This window comes from Panicum hallii, chromosome 3, assembly GCF_002211085.1.
Source record: "Panicum hallii strain FIL2 chromosome 3, PHallii_v3.1, whole genome shotgun sequence".
NCBI lineage: Eukaryota > Viridiplantae > Streptophyta > Magnoliopsida > Poales > Poaceae > Panicum > Panicum hallii.
Genome location: NC_038044.1, coordinates 18,982,800 through 19,002,033, shown reverse-complemented (window position 1 = coordinate 19,002,033; position 19,234 = coordinate 18,982,800).

Here is a 19,234-nt window from a genome sequence, read left to right as displayed (position 1 = left end):
GTCAGCAACTACCCTAGAAAAGTAAACAGATAAAGTAAGCAGATGAGAAAAATAGACTCTTACATTACCGCACTAGTTGTTCCCGATGAAGCAGGCGAATCGGGGATGGATTTGGGTCTCTAGCTAGGTGAATCGCGAGACGCGTCGCCGCCGTCTGGAGTAACCGTCGTCACCTGTACGGCCCCCGCTCCCGCCCGCGTGATGCGTCGCTGCCGCTAGTCTCGCGAACCGCCGAGATGGTTTAGGGTTTGTGCTTGTGCAGCGCCGATGCAACTACGAGTTTTTTTCCCTTTTCTTTTTAGCTGGCTGCGCTTTTTATTTTCTCTTCATCTGCGGCCCAACAATCTTTTTCCTTTGAGCGGGCGGCCCAACAATCTTTTTTTTGAGTGGTCGGCCCAACAATCTGGAGACGAGGGAGATCGTTAAGAGTGAATGCAAATGAACAAAGGTTTGGGAACAACCGTTGAATAATTTTATTGATCTTTGAATATATATATACAGGGAGAATCGGGAGGACGCGTCCCTTCACCAAAGGACGCGACCGTACACTGGAGAGTTGCGTCCGTACACGGAGGGACGCATCCCTACACCAACGGACACACCCGTTGGGTTACAAGCTTAACTGCTAATCAGTTATTGGTCTAATCTAATGGCTAGGATTAGCCCTAACCTATGAATGAGATTATCTCTAATCTTCTGATTTCTAACACTCCCCCTTAATCGAATCTTCTTGAGATCAATGTAGTTATAAGGTTGGATTCCTCTAAAAATCCTTTGGGAAAAATATGAGGAATATGTATATTTGTGTGATTTAAACAAATCACTATGTCTTTGGTATCCCATTTAAAAACCCCTGTGGGGAAAAGTATCAGAGATACGACATATAGATAACTCCCTAAAAAAAACCTTTTTCAGGAAGGAAAAATATGAAGAGTATTATGTAATGATACGTCGTTAAAACTCCTTTAAAAACCTAGTGGAAAAACTAGGAGAAAATATGACGACATATTATTGGTATTGCCTTTAGAATAACTTCACATGAAAAACCTTTTCAGGGAAAACCATGGATAAGTTGTGAGGGCAATATGTGTCTTTGATATTTCCTACAAAAACCCCGGTGGGGAAAATAGAAAATATGACACATGCTTATATTAATATTACCTCGTTAAAAACTTCAACAAGAAACCTTATAAGTAAAACTTGTTAAAGAAAAGAGTATAATATAATGCAGGTATAGGTTAGCATCTAGGATATGTCTCCCTCTGATCCTTGCAAATCTCAAAGTCGTCGCATACCAATATCATGCACAAATTTTTGAAACATAGAGGTTGGTAAGGATTTAGTAAAGAGGTCAGCGAGATTATCACATGACTTAATTTGCAAGATGTTTATTTCCCCGCTTTCTTGCAATTCATGGGGATAAAACAGCTTAGGAGCAATGTGCTTGGTCATATTGCTCTTTATGTAACCTGTTTGCATCTATGTAACACAAGCAGAATTATCTTCATAGATAATTGTAGGTGATTCGATTGAACCAATATGACATGACTGTTGTATGTGGTTAATCACTCTGCGAAGCCATACACATTCACGTGATGCCTCATATAGTGCAATGATTTCAGAGTGGTTAGTAGAGGTTGCCGTTAGAGTTTATTTAGAAGACTTCCATGAAATAGCAGTACCTCCATGTAGGAATACAAATCCTGTTTGGGATTTACCATTATGGGGATCAGATAGATAACCAGCATCTGTATATCCAATCATACTGGGATCAAGATTTTTCTTAAAGAATAAGCCTAGATCCTTTGTGCCATTAAGATATCTGAAAATATTCTTTACTCCCGTCCAATGACGTTGAGTAGGTTTAGCACTATGTCTAGCTAGTAAATTCACTGCAATTGCAATATCAGGCCTGGTGCTATTTGCAAGATATATAAGTGCTCCAATGGCGCTGAGATATGGAACCTCGGGTCCCAGTATCTCTTCACCCTCTTCTTGTGGTCTAAATTGGTCTTTCTCCATTTCTAGAGAACGAACAACCATCGGGGTTTTAGATGGATACGATTTATCCATATTGAATTTCTCCAATATTTTCTGGATATAGGCTGATTGATGCACTAGTATTCCTAAGGGAAGGTGCTCAAGTTGTAAACCTAAGCAATATTTGGTCTTACCCAAATCCTTCATTTCAAATTCCATCGTGAGGTGATTGCGTGCTTCTTCTATATCCTTTGGATTGCCGATGATATTCAAATCATCAACATATACGGATATAATGCAGAATCCCGTTGGAGATTTCTTAGTGAAAACACACGGGCAATCATCATTATTTGTGTATCCCTTCTTAAGAAGAAACTCACTTAGTCGGTTGTACCACATTCGTCCCAACTGCTTTAAGCCATATAGTGACTTTTTAAGCTTTACACAATACATGTTGCGATTTGCGTTTGGATTCGGAATTTGGATTCCATTAGGAACCTTCATGTATATGTCCGAATCAAGTGACCCATAAAGATATGCTGTCACTACATCCATCAACTGCATAGATAGATGATTTTGAACTGCCAATGATATCAAGTATCGGAAAGTAATTCCACTCATTACTGGAGAATAGGTTTCATTGTAATCAATGCCGGGTCTCTGCGTGAACCCTTGTGCTACTAGTCTCGCTTTATATCTCACTACCTCATTGTTTTCATTCCGTTTTCGGACAAAAACCCATTTGAATCCCACAGGGAAGACTTTGGGAGGTGTAGGTATTGCGGATGTGAATACCTCTCTTTTAGTGAGCGAGGCTATTTCAGCTTGGATTGCTTCTTTCCATTGAGTCTAGTCCGAGCGCTTTTTGCACTCTGCCATAGTCTTGGGATCTGGATCGTTTAGGAAGATTTCTGCAATTGCTGCGGAAAAGTATATGTTGACAACAGTAGTCTTACGATCGTATGATTCTCCAGAATCAATATAATTGACGGAAATTTCTTTCATCCCTTGGTCTGACTCGTCATTTCCTAAGACTGTGGAGTCAGGATGTTCCGATGTCCCAGGATCAGTATTTGGGTGCACCATTGATCCGGGTTGTGGATTTGGTCCTGGTATGGGATTTGTATCCACTTTTGGGCGTCTACCAACTTTAGGTTGGTTTGGATTTACTGATTTTGTAGATTTAGTCTGCGGAATCCTCTGACGCTTCGTTTGAGCATCATCCTTGGGAGCAGCCATACTTCTCCCCTTCTTCTTTGGAAGCGGGAGGAGTTGAATATTTTTGTTTGGTACCTCTACTCTTTCGGGTGCATTCCGTGCAGGATAAGAGGATTTTGTGACACCCTTATAATCAGTAAATGCTTCTAGCAGGTTATTTGCAATATGTTGCAAATTTATGATTTTCTGAACTTGTTGTTCAGTTTCTTGAGTACGTGGATCTGAGGAGGAAATGCCTTGGGCATCCCAATTGATTTCCTGGCATTCATTTTGGTACTTATAATCTCCCCCTAATGCCGAGAAATGGTCCTCATTGAATATTTAATCAGCATACCGGGCCGTGAATAGGTCCCCTGTGAGGGGCTCAAGGTATTTAATAATCGACGGTGATTGATACCCCACATAGATTCCCAATTTCCTGTGTGGGCCCATAGCGGTACGCTTAGATAGTGAGATCGGTACATACACTGTACAACCGAATTTTCGCAGATGGGAAATATTTGGTATATTTCCACGTACTAATTGCATAGGAGAGACAACGTGATAGGCAGTTGGTCGCAATTGAATTAAGTCTGCAGCGTGTAAGACTGCATGACCCCAACATGAAGTTGAAAGGTTGCAATTTTGTAATAAGGGTCTTGCAATGAGTTTAATTCTCTTAATAAGAGATTCTGCTAAACCATTTTGTGTATGGACATATGGGACAGAGTGCTGAACTTGAATTCCTAAAGCCATACAATAATCGTTGAAAGCCTTTGAGGAAAATTCAGCGGCATTGTCCATTCGAATTGATTGTATTTGATGTTCAGGATTTTGTGCTCTAAGTATAATGACTTGAGTAATGATCTTTGCAAAAGTATGGTTATGTGTGGATAAAAGACACACATGAGACCATCTAGTAGATGCATCTATTAGAACCATGAAGTACCTGAAAGGTCCAGAAGTAGGTTGTATGGGGCCACATATGTCGCCTTGAATACGTTCAAGGAATTTGAGTGGCTCATTTTGAATTTTAACGTATGAAGGACGTAAAATTAATTTCCGTGCAGCACATGAAGTGCATATAAAATCTAATGATTTGGGAAGTTTAGCAGTATTTAACTCATGACCATTTGAATTGCTGATAATTTTTCTCATCATCCCTACACCGGGATGACCAAGGCGGTCATGCCAAGTTTTGAATGTGTCAACATTCTGAAAAATTACCTTGTATGCAACATGTGGTACGGGTTTAATATATGTGTAGTACAATCCGGACGGAAAAGAAGAAATTTGTTCAACAATTTGTTTGCCATATCCGTTATCTTTAGTAATGAGGAGGAATTCCTCATTATTGTCATCACCGGTTTCAATATGAAAACCATTTTGACTGATATCTCTATAACTTAGTAGCGTACGCTTTGAATCGGGATACAAAAGTGCATCCTCAATCGTAATATGGGTACCCATAGGGAGTACGATAGTGGCACGACCAGTGCCAACTATCGTTGCATCGCGTCCAGCGATTGTCAAAACATTTCCCTGTTTCTTTGTAAGAGTTTGGAAATATTTTGTTTCCCTAAGTATAGAATTTGTGGTTCCACTATCCACAAGGCATAATTCCTCGTCCATCGGATTGACTCCCGTAGAATATCTATATATAAATGAAGAATTTAATATGAAATCCTTTGATGATATATAGAATACACACCTTTATTGAATATCAAATGTATACAATACATTTATTTTATATCCAACCTATGAAAGTGATGACCTTATTTATTTACAACACTTTAAGATATAAATTGTGCTAAATATTACAAATACTAGTAAATAGGACATAAAGACTTTGGAATCTTTTGGAGATTGGGAGCCTATTCGAGGTCTCCAAATATGTCGTTGGAAGCGTATTCCACGATCATATTCTCTGTAGCAAGATCCTCGCCTCCTGGTATGGGGTTGCTGCTTGGTTCCTCGGGAACTTGTTGCGAACAACTAGCTTCTTCCCTGGTGGTGTCAGGTCGATAGTTGAAGTGAGCTTCATACTTCTGTCCTTGAGTAGCACGTCCACGACCCACGGACTTTAAGTAAAGATCAACAAGATGACTCGGTGTACGACATTTCTTTGTAATATGGCTGTAACAACCGCACTTTTGGCAGACAGGTTTGTCACTCCTGTGTTTGGAAATGTTCTTACCCTTGTTGGAAACATAATTTTGGAATTTCTTGTTGCTTTTGCGGTTTTTCTTACCTTTCTTGGAAATTTCTTGATGATGGTTCTTAGAAGATCCATTGTTAGATTTGGGTTTATTCTTAGAATAAGCATGTACTTCAGGCAATGGAGCTGACCCAACAGGGCGTTGATGATTATTCCAAACCATAAGTTCAGAATGTTTTTCGGCCTCAAGTAATGTATGTATAAGATCAGAATAAACCTGAAAATTCCTTTCACGGTATTGTTGTTGAAGAATCCTTTCAGAGGGAAGCATAGTGGATAGAGTTTTTTCTATCTTATCCGCATCTGAAGGTTCCTTCTCACAGAATTGCAACTTTGAGCAAATCCGATGAACAGCATGATTATAATCACTTACAGTTTTAAAGTCCTGTAAGCGAAGTTGGGTCCACTCATAATTTTCCGCAGGCAATAAGAGTGCCTTTTGTTGTTCATAGCGTTGCTTAAGAGACTTCCATAGATTTCGTGGATTTTCTTCCAATAAATATTCAGCCTTAAGATCAGGATGAATATGGCTCCTAATGATATATAGTGCCGTGTATACATGTTGATCATCAAGTGGTGCAACATCCTCTTGGAGTGGTAACACTGCTTGATAAAGTCCTCGGGATGCAAGACTAACTTTTATGTCCACAGCCCATGTTGGATAGTTGTGACCGTCTAGAGCTAGTAATTCAAACTCTTTGACAGCCATTGATCCTACACGAGTCAAACCATCGAAACATTTTAAGTTATTAAAATGTTGTGGTGTGTTGTAAGTTTGGGATGCAAAATAAAACAAGATATTAATGGTGTAAAATCTCACATGCATAATAAGAAAATGGAGGTAGTCACCGTAAAGGTGTAGACCTCAAAATGGACATAGTCTGTTGTTAACAGTAGATGCCAAATTGTTTATGCGAATTGTATAAACACGTCTAAAGGTAGTCATCAAGAGTGATGTAGACCTTAGCTAATTTGCAAACGAATTGGATACGCACTTTGAGGATAATCACTAAGTGTTTACTTAGTGTAGATCCCACAGTAGCAATTATAGTGCTACCTTGTGTATGGCCAATAGGAATGCAAATTAATGGTAGTTATTTTTTTTAGAAAAATGTAGACCAAATGTTCTAAGTGTTAATGTTGGGTACGCACTTTGAGGATTGGCACTAAGTATTTACTTAGTGTAAATCCTGCAGTAGCAATTGTGGTGCTACCTTGTGGAGTGGCCAACAAAACGATTATAGAACATGCGTGTTATACAATTGATTAATGAGAAAAATACACATAACTTGTTGCATCCATTATTTAAGCGCCTAGTGCTTTGAAATTGGAAAAGCGTAAAATTAAGGGTCTTAATTAAAATGATCGATTGCAAAATAAATAAATTAATAAATAAATATGCAAGATCATGGTCGCTAGGGATATTATCTATTGGATTTGTCATACATACCGGGACAAATACTTTGAATAATATCACAAATGGATATTTTACAATGATAAATTATCATAGGTACAAATACATTTAAAGTTAGCGACTAAACATAAGAGTAATATTTTACAGCACATAATTACTGTAGACTAACAGAGTCTTATGCGAATTATTGCTGAAATTAAATCAACTAAATAATAAATATAATAGGCCAGCCAGCCATGGGGATTGGAAAATGAATCCACGTTCATTAGCTTGGCCCATCAAGCGTGCACAGGACGAACAGCAGGAAGGGAGGTCCGAGCGTAGGCCATTGGGCCATCTTCACGGCCTATTAGAGGCATCTCTGGCAGGCAGCAGGGTTGCAACCCTACTCCACGCCACTGGACACCAGGAAACAGCCGCCGCCACTTGACCACCCCACCGCCGCTCACCACTATGCTGCCGCTGCGCTGGCGTGATTTAGTTGGAGGAGGACTCCCCCTCGTCGGGAGAGTAGAAGCCGTTGCTGTAGGCTCCCATGTTCAGCACCTCCGCGCTTGGGAGGTTGAGAACCGCCGGGTTCCAGGATCCCCTGTGGATGCCGGGGCGCCGGTCCACCGCTGCCACTTTGCGGCCAAGGAGGCGCCGGAGTGTCGGAGGGGTGGTCGCGGTGCCTTCCTCTAGGAGGGCCTGCGCCATCATTCGAGCAGCAGCCGCCGCGCGTGTACCAGGTGGAGGCGCTAAGGGGCCGATGCCTGGGGCGGCCACCATCTCGGCGTCCTCAGTCTTCACCGGCTGAGGAAAGGGCAGCGTCGCTGCCGGCGGATGAGCTGAGGGACCGGCCCTGTCGAGGAAGAAGTACGGGGAGATACCCGTCCTTGCCGCAGTGTTGAATGGGTCACGGATGCCAAGGCCGGGCACCACATCATCCTCTTCTTCTTCCTTCACGGCGTAAAGTGCGGGAGCGGCCTGGGTGGCAAGGAGCCATGGATCGAGCGTGTGCGGGATAGGCGTGAACTCCTTGCAGAAGTCACACCAGAAGCGCGGTGGTGGCGGAGGCAGTGCCGGCGACATTGGCTCCATGGGGACGGCAACCACTTCATCAACGGGCGGCGCCGGTGCTTCAACAATTGGGGGCGCCGGGGCTTCGACCGCTTGTGGCGCAACATTGCTTGGGCCAGCACCGTCCACGCCTCGGCGAGGAGACGGGGGCTGGCTCTGCAGACGCGGTGCGAGCGGAGAAGCCTGGCGGCCGTGACGAATTGGGCTCCAGCGGCGTCCTCGACGAGCATCCTGTCGGAGATTGCGAACAGCAGAAGCAAAGATGCGGCCACATCCACTTTCATTTACGGTGCTGCGGCGAACACGAGGCCCAAGGCGCCCGAAGACGGTGCGGCGCTGTCCATGGTGACGGATGGGGCGATGGCGCATTCCTCCGACGCGGCGAAGTGCAAAGAACAGTTGACGAACAACATGCGAAGGCAGATTGATGTTGATTCGCGTCATGGTTCTTACCGTGGGGTTCAGAGGCATGTGCCTCTACGTTGTTCTTGCGTCTTGTTCAGAAGAGCAAAGTGCTGATAACGTGTTAAGAGTGAATGCAAATGAACAAAGGTTTGGGAACAACCGTTGAATGATTTCATTGATCTTTGAATATATATATACAGGGAGAACCGGGAGGACGCGTCCCTTCACCAAAAGACGCGACCGTACACTGGAGAGTTGCGTCCGTACACGGAGGGACGCATCCCTACACCAACGGACACACCGTTGGGTTTACAAGGTTAACTGCTAATCAGTTATTGGTCTAATCTAATGGCTAGGATTAGCCCTAACCTATGATGAGATTATCTCTAATCATCTGATTTCTAACAGAGATGAAGGGAAACTGCCGGCTCCCACGTGCTGCCAGCGCGCAAGTGGTGCTACTTGCTCTATTGTAAAATATGGGTTGTTTTAATTTTTTAAAATTTATAAATTTTACTATGCATCTATACATATACTATATTTAAGTATATAGCAAATACTATAAATCTAAAAAAATAAAATAATATTTTAAAATGGAGGGTGCGCACGTATTTTAAGCTAATCTTAGCAAAGGCGTATAATTCGTATAGTTGGAAAGGATTCCTCTAACTTCTCTGCTACTAAAAAGAGGCTAAATAAGACCTTTTTTTTTCATCTTTCATCCGTCGTCCGCCCCCGCCCGTCATACGTCACTTTAGTTCAACGTCCTCCGTCTGATTGAATCATATGTCGCATCCCTGATTCCCGGCACCCGCAGCCCCTCCGATCCGCTCCGCCCCCGCAGCACGCCACAGCCCCCTCCTCCACCGCCCGTTCTGCCGCCTCTCCCGAAGACCCGGAGCCGAGATCCATGGCGGGGGCCTGCCTTCAGTCGCTTCCTGCGGCGCCCTTCTATCAATGCGCCCCATCTCTAGCCACCTTCAGCTCCTTGCGTCCATCCTTTCTTCTCGGTGACGATGGCGGCGCGCGTGTTGCCGGATAGCACGAGCAGCGGCGCCACAGGGGCACCGACGACGCCCTCAACGACGGAGGCGGCGGCGCGGGCCGCGGCATGATGCTCCATGTTGTCGGCGGCGGCGACGACGAGGCGGCCCCCGAGAGCCGGCTCCGGCGGTGGAACAGCGACGAGGAGTCCTCCATCAAAGAACCCACCTGATAGGCTCCCCGTCTTGCTGAAATCTCGCAATCCAAATGAATTCCTCGCCGATTTGCTTCCCTCACTCGCGGTTCTTGGCGGAAATAAAAAAAAGGTTGCATCTTGTTTGCTTGCTCTGCTTCGGATGCTTGTGGGGAGGGAGCAGAGGACGACCAATAATAGTGGTATGATTGAGAGAGCTTCTGCTGCTCCCGCCACCAATGCTTCCCCTTGCGCCGCGCCGCGTCCGCTGACGGCTGCGGCTGCGGAGGCTGCACCACCGCCGCCGCGTCCTCCCCGGCCGACGTCTCCAATGTGTTGAGCTGCGGCGTGTCCGCGGCCGCCACGCCCGGGAGGTCGACCTTGGCCAGCTCTAGGATGGCATTGTCGTCGCCGGTGAGGCCGGAGCCGGAGCCCATCTGAGCGCCGCCCGCGCCACTGCTCCCCAGCTTGTTGATGGCCGCCAGTTCGCTGAACAGCTTGTAGTTACCACCTCCCGCGGACGCGGCGGCGGCCGCGACCGCCGAGGCCGACAAGAAGAGCCTTGAGAAGGGCGAGCCGTGGGCTGCCTGGATTCGTGCGGCGACTGAGTCGGCCCCGGCGCCCACGCCGCCGCATGAGGAGGAGGAGGACGGCCCGGCGCGCTACATCCCCGTCAAGGTCTACTTCCTCTCCACCAGGTAAGAACACCGGCACGCCGCATCACGCCTACGCGCTCCTTAGGTGTTTGATGTTTTATCTGCAAGGAAACTTTCTGTGCAGCCGTGCTATTTGGATGGTTGCACGAGCCCGATCGGCGCAGGGAACTTAAATGTTGGGGTTTCATTTGATTTTTCCTCCTATCCGTGGCATCATTGATCTGAAGAGCATGCAAGCGGAACACATGAGTGATACTGTACCTCCATCAACCGGTACGCTCAACTATATTGCACTTTGGTACTCTGAATTCCCGCCTGAGATTATGGATAGTGATTGCAGCTTAGTATCACTTTGTTGGAGGGCCTGGTGAAATCTCGAATTAACTAATCTCAGGCACAATTGGTCAACCGTTAGATATGCTGTTGTGACATTGGCCTATTATGCAGAAATTGATTTCCTTGTGATTTTGGTTGATACTTATGCAGGAGATTGGAGTGAAGAAAACAGATTTTGCTATCGCTATGTGGTCGTTTTCCAATATGGTTCTGCTGTGCTTTTTAACATTGCTGATCATGAAGCTGAATATTATCTTGATATAATTAGAAAACATGCTTCAGGATGGCTTCCAGAGATGAGAAAAGATGGTATGTCCATGTAATTCGCTTCCTTTTCATATATGTATGCTTCCTTTCGATTGTTTGGTTGTAGGAAGTTGCTAAAGTATAATTTGCCACTCAGCAGGTGTTTTTCTTAACGCTTCAAAAATGCATAGTGTGGATTCATGGAGCTAAATTGGGACTGGTATGACGTGATCTGGGTTGTTCAGGGAAAAGAAAGATGGAGATGAGCAAGAGAAGGAAGGCCAGGGTTGTCTGTTAATGGTTAGTAGACCAGCGATTGCTTATCCTGACTGTGTGCTTATCCTGAGGCTCATTCTGCTAATCTAGCTCATTCATCATCTTAAACCATTTAGCCTACTTATATAAGTAATAAGTTTGCTTTGGAGTTTCTATTTTCTACTATTTGTAATGGGGGGGGGTGCGCAGGTGGATATTGTGAGTTTGTGACGGTGACACAAGAGCGTAATTTGATCTAGGAAAATTGTATTTTTTTTCTTCTGCTTTTATTAGCTGCTGGCTGTTGTTTGATTAGTTACTTGGTGAGGATGCAAGCACAATGTTATTCTAGCAATTACATGATTATTTTGCAGACAACAGTATGCTATATTGTTTCTAATGCTTAGTTTTGATGTTGGTTGCAGAAAAAATGTTTACCACAGGGTTATAACGGCTGTCAGTTCCAAAGAGTAGTCAAAACTTTCATGATTCAGGGTGTTGACTTCTTGAAGGTTTGTCTCATTCACCAAGCAACCAGTATGAGCTTTTCTTTTTATATTTGTTCTGGCATTTCTTCCTTGACCCTGATAAGTGCTAGCAAGCAGTGTTCCTTTTCTTTTGTTATTCTTGTGCCTGAAAATTGAACATGGCATTTAATCTGGCTGACATGACACGTCCAGAAGAAAACCATAATGGACCATCAAGAGCAGCTCATGTATTTCTTCAACATGGAATTGTGGATGCATTACCTTAGGCAGCCTCTGGCTCACTCACAAAGCACCTGCACTTGGATGGCTTCTTGCACTCAGTTAAGTTTGGCAGTACCCTGCTATAGCCACCAACAAGGAGTCTATCTTTTCAATTATTGTTGTCTCTGAACATGGATAATTTAATAGCTATGTCATGCCTTGGTGTGATACTCACCACCTATAATTGCTCTATCAGGTTATGCAAATAGACCATCAAAGAGACGATCCTGGTTACTGGGGCCATGGATTATGTTGCTGGAATGGCGAACTGCATTCACAACTTTTGATATCATAGATGAAGAGCCAACCTTCAACAAAGAGTTTACATCTTCTGTTGCTACCTCAAGGTAGTAGGCCACTGACTGTCGAACTAAACATATTGGATAGACACGCTTTTGGCAGTATAATGTGATATTCTTTTGCTATAAAAATAGTACCGGGAGCTAGGACACAATGTTTAACATCTTGGATTCCTTTTCCATTTTCTTTAACATGAAGAGAAAATTTATTTGTTAATATTGAAGGAGCCATATTATTGTTTTTGCTCTAACTATGCATCATTTCTAGAATCTAAATGTTTAAGCAGTTGAGAATTCCAGTCTTCAGGTTAGTTGGATGGCAAATGTGATATGCTGATGGTGAGACTGACATATGGTGAGAGGATGCATGCGAAAGGAGGATGATGACATTGCGTGCTCCTCTATTGCATTGAAGATTTTATATACCAACCCGTAGCAACATTAGCTATGCTTCCTGAAACGTAATTTACATTGTCTATTGAATTAAAATGCTATTAATTTATAATTTGTATTGCCCGTAGCAACGCACGGGCACGAATCTAGTGAATCCCTTTACATTTAGATCACCGTGGCGTGGACGTAGGCCCATGTGTTAGTGAGCACGGCTAAAGTCAAGGAAGCTCCGTCCTGTATAGTTGGTTGGGATGTCTCCTCCGACCACCCCTCACTTCTATGTTTTTTAAGCAGACTAGTTCGTTGGGTTTATGTGGGCCGAATTCTACTTGCACCTCTTCTTTTTTAACGTGTCCTGACGTTTTTGTTTATATTTATTTATTTGGTCGAGTTAGGTACATCATCCTAATAGTATGTTTAATTAGGCTAGCTTTTCTCCTCCTTTTATGATCTGTTCTGTATAATATTTTTGTTTAGTCCATTCCTACTTTTTATCCGCTAATATAATCTTTGAGGATTTATACCACATGTATAGAATCGAGACAAAAAGAAGTGACAAGATACATGCGAGTATAACAATCAGACTACTTATAGGAATGCACGGCCAACCGTTTGAACCAAAGACTTCCCCTGACTTGGTGCCCATTGAGGCGTGGGTCCGAATAGGCAATGGCTCCGACTGGACCGGTCCAGGTCGAAAGATGGCCTAGGGCCCGTTTAGATGCAGGCCAAATTCCAACTCTATCTAACATTTGGAAGTTGCAATCTAAACGGCCCGTTGGTGCAAATATTTTGGCCCAGCCCAATGATTGGTAGGCCTGCGCGCTCGACCGATAAGCCCCTCGCGACCGCGCCCCTCAGTCCCCGGCCGTATCCTCTCGCAGCACTCGCAAACCCTAGCGTCGCTTCCCCCCGCTCGCTCTCCCCCGGGCGCCTCTCGCTTCCCCCGCCGCCGTCCTCTCCGCCGCCGTCCTCTCCGCCGGCTCGCTTCCCCCGCCGCCGTCCTCTCCCCCGGCTCGCTTCCCCCGCCGCCGTCCTCCTCGCCGCCGCCTCGTCCGTCCAGATCTATCGTCCTTGACCCGCCGTCCTCTCCGCCGCCGCCTCGTCCGTCCAGATCCATCTCCGCCGGCTCGCTTCCCCCGCCGCCGTCCTCTCCCCGGCTCGCTTCCCCCGCCGCCGTCCTTTCCCCCGGCTCGCTTCCCCCGCCGCCGTCCTCTCCCCCGGCTCGCTTCCCCCGCCGCCGTCCTTTCCCCCGGCTCGCTTCCCCCGCCGCCGTCCTCTCCCCCCGACTCGCTTCCCCCGCCGCCGTCCTCTCCCCCCGGCTCGCTTCCCCCGCCGCCGTCCTCTCCGCCGCCGCCTCGTCCGTCCAGATCTGCCGTCCCTGACCCCCTCGGTGGCGATGGAAGGGTACCCCCATGACCACACCCAACATGACGACATCGACGCCGCCGGTTTCGGTAACTACTCCGGCTACCCCAACGACGACAGCTTCGTCAACATCTCCTCCGCTGACGAGACAAGAGACTTCTTGTCGCAGCCGGCGGCATACACGCCGATGCTCGGCGTTCCGTCGTCCAGCCCACCCTCTGCTAGCCAGCTGAGGGTGGATTCGCTCGACCTCAACGCCAGCCAATCCTGGGCAGGCATGGAGGCTTACCAGCGCATCTTGCAGACCGGAGCTGAAGAAGGCGGCAGTGGCAGTATGGAGGCGCACTCGGGGCGCGTGCCCTCACGCAGCGGCAGGGGTTCCCTGGGCCTGCGTCCCCCTCGCGCCGGTGGAGTTGGTGGTGCCGGCCGCGTCCCTCATCGTCAGCGTGGATCCACATCCGGCGACGGTGGCTCTTCCAGGGGCCGTGGCGCACGTCGCCGGCTCGAACAGGCCGCCCCCGACGACAGCATGCCTCCTCCCCAAGTGCCGGTATGGAATTACAGATGCAGTCATCTCAATTAGATGCAATTTTAATTAGATGCTTGCAGTGTTCACATACCTACAATTAGATGGTGCACTCTACAATCACAGGCTTGATTTTGTCACTGGTGATCGATTTATGGTCAAAGCATCGGCTCAGTGTCCCCTGGCCACGGCCACAATTTTAAGGACAGTACATGATAGGAAACGAATCATAATTTGTTTTTGCAGTATGTCTGTAATTCTCATATTCCATATGAAGGCTATAGATTTTTCATATTCCATATGAAGCTAGTATGAGGCATGACTACACCTCTGCATAGGAAACCAATGAAACTGAATTGGAGGAGGCACATAGGGAATCATCTCTTGACAGTGACTTATCTTTTTTTTTCTAACTTGAGGAGCATCACTGCTTTTGTCCCCCCCCCTTTGAACTGATTAGATCTCTGCGCCATTGGAAATGCCTAGGCTTCAAGCCTTAGAACTGAAAAGTTGGAGCCTCTGCCTCTGAATTTTTACTGTACAAGCAGCTGTAAGCTGCATCTAGGCACAAACCCTTAGACACTGTGAGATGCTTGTATTACACAATTAGGTGATTCTCTTCTCTTTTTTTCATACAAATAGCCACTATATTCATGGAAGCACACGACACAGTAACAAACAAACATAGGAAGTTGCAACTAGGACCAAGGATACTACTGCCTATTTGTGTCATTCCCTTATTTTGACCTTTGTCTTTCAAGTTCTCTTGGCAAAGTGTTATGGCATCTTTGTTCTGTAAAGAGTTGCATTTGATATAATTGGAATTCTGTAACGAGTATAATAATTCTGTTTATGTGCCACTGAGGTTGTTCAATATTTCAGAACAAGCTTGACAGGGCTCAATGGAGTGATTACCACACTCAGGTCTTTTGTCAGCTGTATTGTGACCAGATTGACTTGGGCTACTGCAACAGAGGTCAGATGTCTAAGTGGGGTTGGCGAAATCTCACAGAGGAATACTTCAAACGGACAAAGCTGGTACATGACAACGTAACCTTTGGCAACAAGCTCCGAGCACTGAAGAAGGAATGGAGAGCCATACGTGATCTCCAGATCAAGGAAACCGGATTGGGCCGTTCCTCTGATGGTTCTGTCAATGCTTCCGAACAATGGTGGCAAGAGAACAGCCAGGTGCACCATCTTCGGATGTGAACAGAACTCCTAAATTAGCTTTGCAAGTGTTGTGTCTATAACTCTATTCGTTTGCTTTTGTTGCAGGACCAGCAGAAGGAGCTGAAGCATGGCCTGCCTGCCTACCTCCTAGAAATGGACAAGATGTTCCAAGGGTGTGTGTCACAGGAGAAACTTCATATGTTCCTGGCCGCCGCAAAGGCCCACAGACCATTAGCAGTGACGAAGATGAAGTTGGCGGCGACAGCACACCACAGAGCACTCCACGCACTAGTGGCAGCAAGAGGAGCTCCAGCAGCCTTAGCACTCGCAGCACCGGCAGCAGCCCAATCAAGAAGTCCAGGAGCCCAGCAGTGCGTGCAATGCAGTCCAACATGAGGGAGCTCAACGTCATTCTGGAGAACAGGACTGCATCACAGAACCAGATTTGGGCGGAGAGGCAGAAAAGAGAGGAACAACTTGAGGAACAGAGGAGAGACAGGAGGAAGCGAGTGAGGGAGATGGCTAGGCAGCTGGGGATAGCTGCAGATAGCCGCCTTTGGGTTGGAGTTCTCAAGTTAGTCCGTTCTGATGAGGACATGGAGTCTTTTGAGGAAGCAGATGAAGAAGGAAGAAAATGCATCCTTGCACACCTTTCTGGGGTCGGCAACTAGAACCTCTAATCCATGCATGCACCTGTGTGTGGTTGTGTGTGTGTTGAACTCTGTGATGTTCTTAACTTTATTGTGTACGCTTGTATTGTGCTACTTTGATGTGTTGTGCTACTTTATTGTGCTGTTGCTTGTTGATGAATATTTAAGTTATGTGGGTCCCTGTATGTGCGCTGTGTGCATGTGACAGTAGGTTACATAAGGGAAGGTTCTGCTGCATCATTCGTTTTCTATATGTGATTGTGTACTGATTAGAGCTTTTTCTCTTTGTTTCATGTGTGCAGGAAGCTGACGAAGCATCAGCAAAGGTGGATGCTGATGCTCGTAGGAAGCAGCAGTGGGAGGAGGACTTTTTTGGCATGCTGGCAGAGGAGGATGGGGAGGACATTGCACTGATATATGGTATGTACTCTCAGTATGCCCTCCATTTGGACAAGTTCTACAATAGGGCAGAACATAGAGTGCCCAAGATGAGTGGGTTGGAGTGGGTAGAAGACAAACTAGCCAATAAAACCTCATGCTACAGCTTATTTAGAATGAGTAATACTATGTTCTATAGTTTGCATACTCTGTTAGCAAATGAGTATGGCCTGAAGGACACTGCAAAATCGACCTCTATTGAGGCTTTAGGGATGTTCCTCTGGATTGTAGGAGCTCCACAATTAGCTAGGCAAGCTGAGGACAGATTTGAGAGATCACTAGGCACAGTACACGCAATGTTCTATAGAGTGTTGGAGTGTGTGCTTAAGCTTGCGGACGATATCATTAGACCTCGGGACCCACAATTCAGCACGCCGCATCCTAGGGTGCTTAACCCAAGGTTCAACCCTGAATTCAAGGACTGCATAGGAGCTATAGATGGCAGCCACATGCCTTGTGTAGTGCCAGCTGATAAATTTGTACAGCACTTATGTCGCAAGGGCGTGACGACACAGAATGTCATGGCTGTTTGTGACTTTGACATGTTCTTCACATTTGTCCTTGCGGGATGGCCGGGATCTGTTCATGACATGAGAGTGTTTGATGATGCCATGACTACGTACAAGGATCAATTTCCTCACCCACCTGAAGGTAGAGTCTTAGGTGCTACTACATTTGGCATTTCTAATTCAAGTACTTAACACTTACAGGTACTTGCTGCTGTAGGGAAGTTCTATCTGGTGGACTCCGGGTACCCCAACCGTCCAGGTTACCTGGCTCCATACAAGGGAACCATGTACCATATTCAAGACTTCCAAAACGTCGCAGAACCACGAGGTAAAAAGGAGACTTTCAATTATGCCCATTCATCTCTTAGAAATGTCATTGAAAGGGCATTTGGTGTACTGAAAATGAAGTGGCGCATATTGATGCTAATCCCTAGCTATCCTCCCGCAACGCAAACGAAGATTATTGTTGCTTGTATGGCTTTGCATAATTTCATAAGATTGAGTGGGCTGGACGATAATGACTTTGGGCTGGTAGATCAACATGTGCATTATGTGCCGCCAGACGCCTCTATTGAGCAGACCGAAGCTGTTGATGCCCCAGATTTTGAAGATGTTGCACAGATGAATGCATTTCATGATTATATTGCTGACCACCTGTACAATAGAGCCTGAGGACTTGTACTTGCATTACTTTCCAGAGGAACTTGTAATAATCTAGCTTGCGCCGGCCTGTAGGACTTGTACTTTAGATTTTTTTGTTCACAGACTATAATAATGCTACATCTTTCGGATATTTGTTGGTTGTATCATATTTTTGCACAGAAGTTGCATGCGGTTTGAGCTATGGTACAGTTTTATTAACTTGTAATACTGTCTGTTCAGAGGATTAGGAAAAAATCTTTGCTACTGAGTACTGTTGCATTTGATTAGGAAATATGCAAATGGAAGCAATGTGTGCAGCTGCATCCTTTCCTTTCCATTGTGGACATAGGGGCATTCTGGTCTTTCTTAGGCTAATTCAAAGAGTTGGAATTTTGTGTTGCAAAGTTGGAATTCCAACTTTTTCTAACCCTGTGTTGTACTTGCAAGTTGGGTTAGAAAAAGTTGGAATCTAAACAAGGCCCTACGCAAGGAATCACGCTCCCAAGTAAATCCGATCTTGCTGGAAGCCTACCTAAACGGAGCGTCACGGGGCGACCAAGTCCGTCCTTGGTCGAGAATGGGCCTGTGTAAAGGGACAACAAGGACTCCGCCGAACTCAAGACCATTAAGGTCGGGGATCGAGGTCGTGTGCACGCATCTGGCCACCCAGGTCTTGTTTAGATCACTTCAAAGTTCCAACTTTTTACACTCTCTCTCCATCACATCAATTTTGGGACACATGCATGGAGCAGTAAATGTATGTAAAAAAATAACTAATTGCACAGTTTAATTGTACATCACGAGACGAATCTTTTAAGCCTAGTTAGAACATGATTAGATAAAATTTGTCAAATACAAACGAAAACGCTACAGTAGCAAAAAATTTCAAAAGTTATACAAATTTGCGATCTAAACAGGCCCCCAGCCGCCGGGAGCCCGGGAACGATTTTTCAAACACCGTACCACTAGCAGGCCTGCGCTCCTCCGAGCAGGCAAAGGGATGTGACGTGCCATGGCCTAGCCCTGCACTAGGGATAGGTATGAGCCGAGGTGTCGTAGCACATGCCCGCTCGTTATCTCAAAACACGAAACTTGGGTTCAAACCTGGCAAAACTATTGGGCCATGTTGCCTCGTTTGCTCGGCCGTCCGATCTAGAATCTAGCGACTAGATCGTGTAAGAACTGAAGGGTCGCCGCCGGCCTCGCGATCGTGCGATTCAGCGACGCTTCCGCTTCAGCTTCCAGACTACTCCCGGTTACCTATGGCTCAAGCGTATATAACCTGCAGAGGCCTCCAAACACAACACGATCTGCACAAATCCCTTCAGCCCAAGCGAGATTATCAATCCCTCTACAGCCACGCCTCTCCCTGAGGTATCTTCCTGGATCATCGACATTGCCTGAGAGTGACACAAACTATCCTCGTTCCCAGCAAACCTAGAGACAGATCAACCCGGCCACATCGTTCTGCCCTATCTGTTTTTATCGTTGGCTCCAAGGTACAGATTCTTCCCCTCCTATACAACATCCCCCATCTTTTTCAA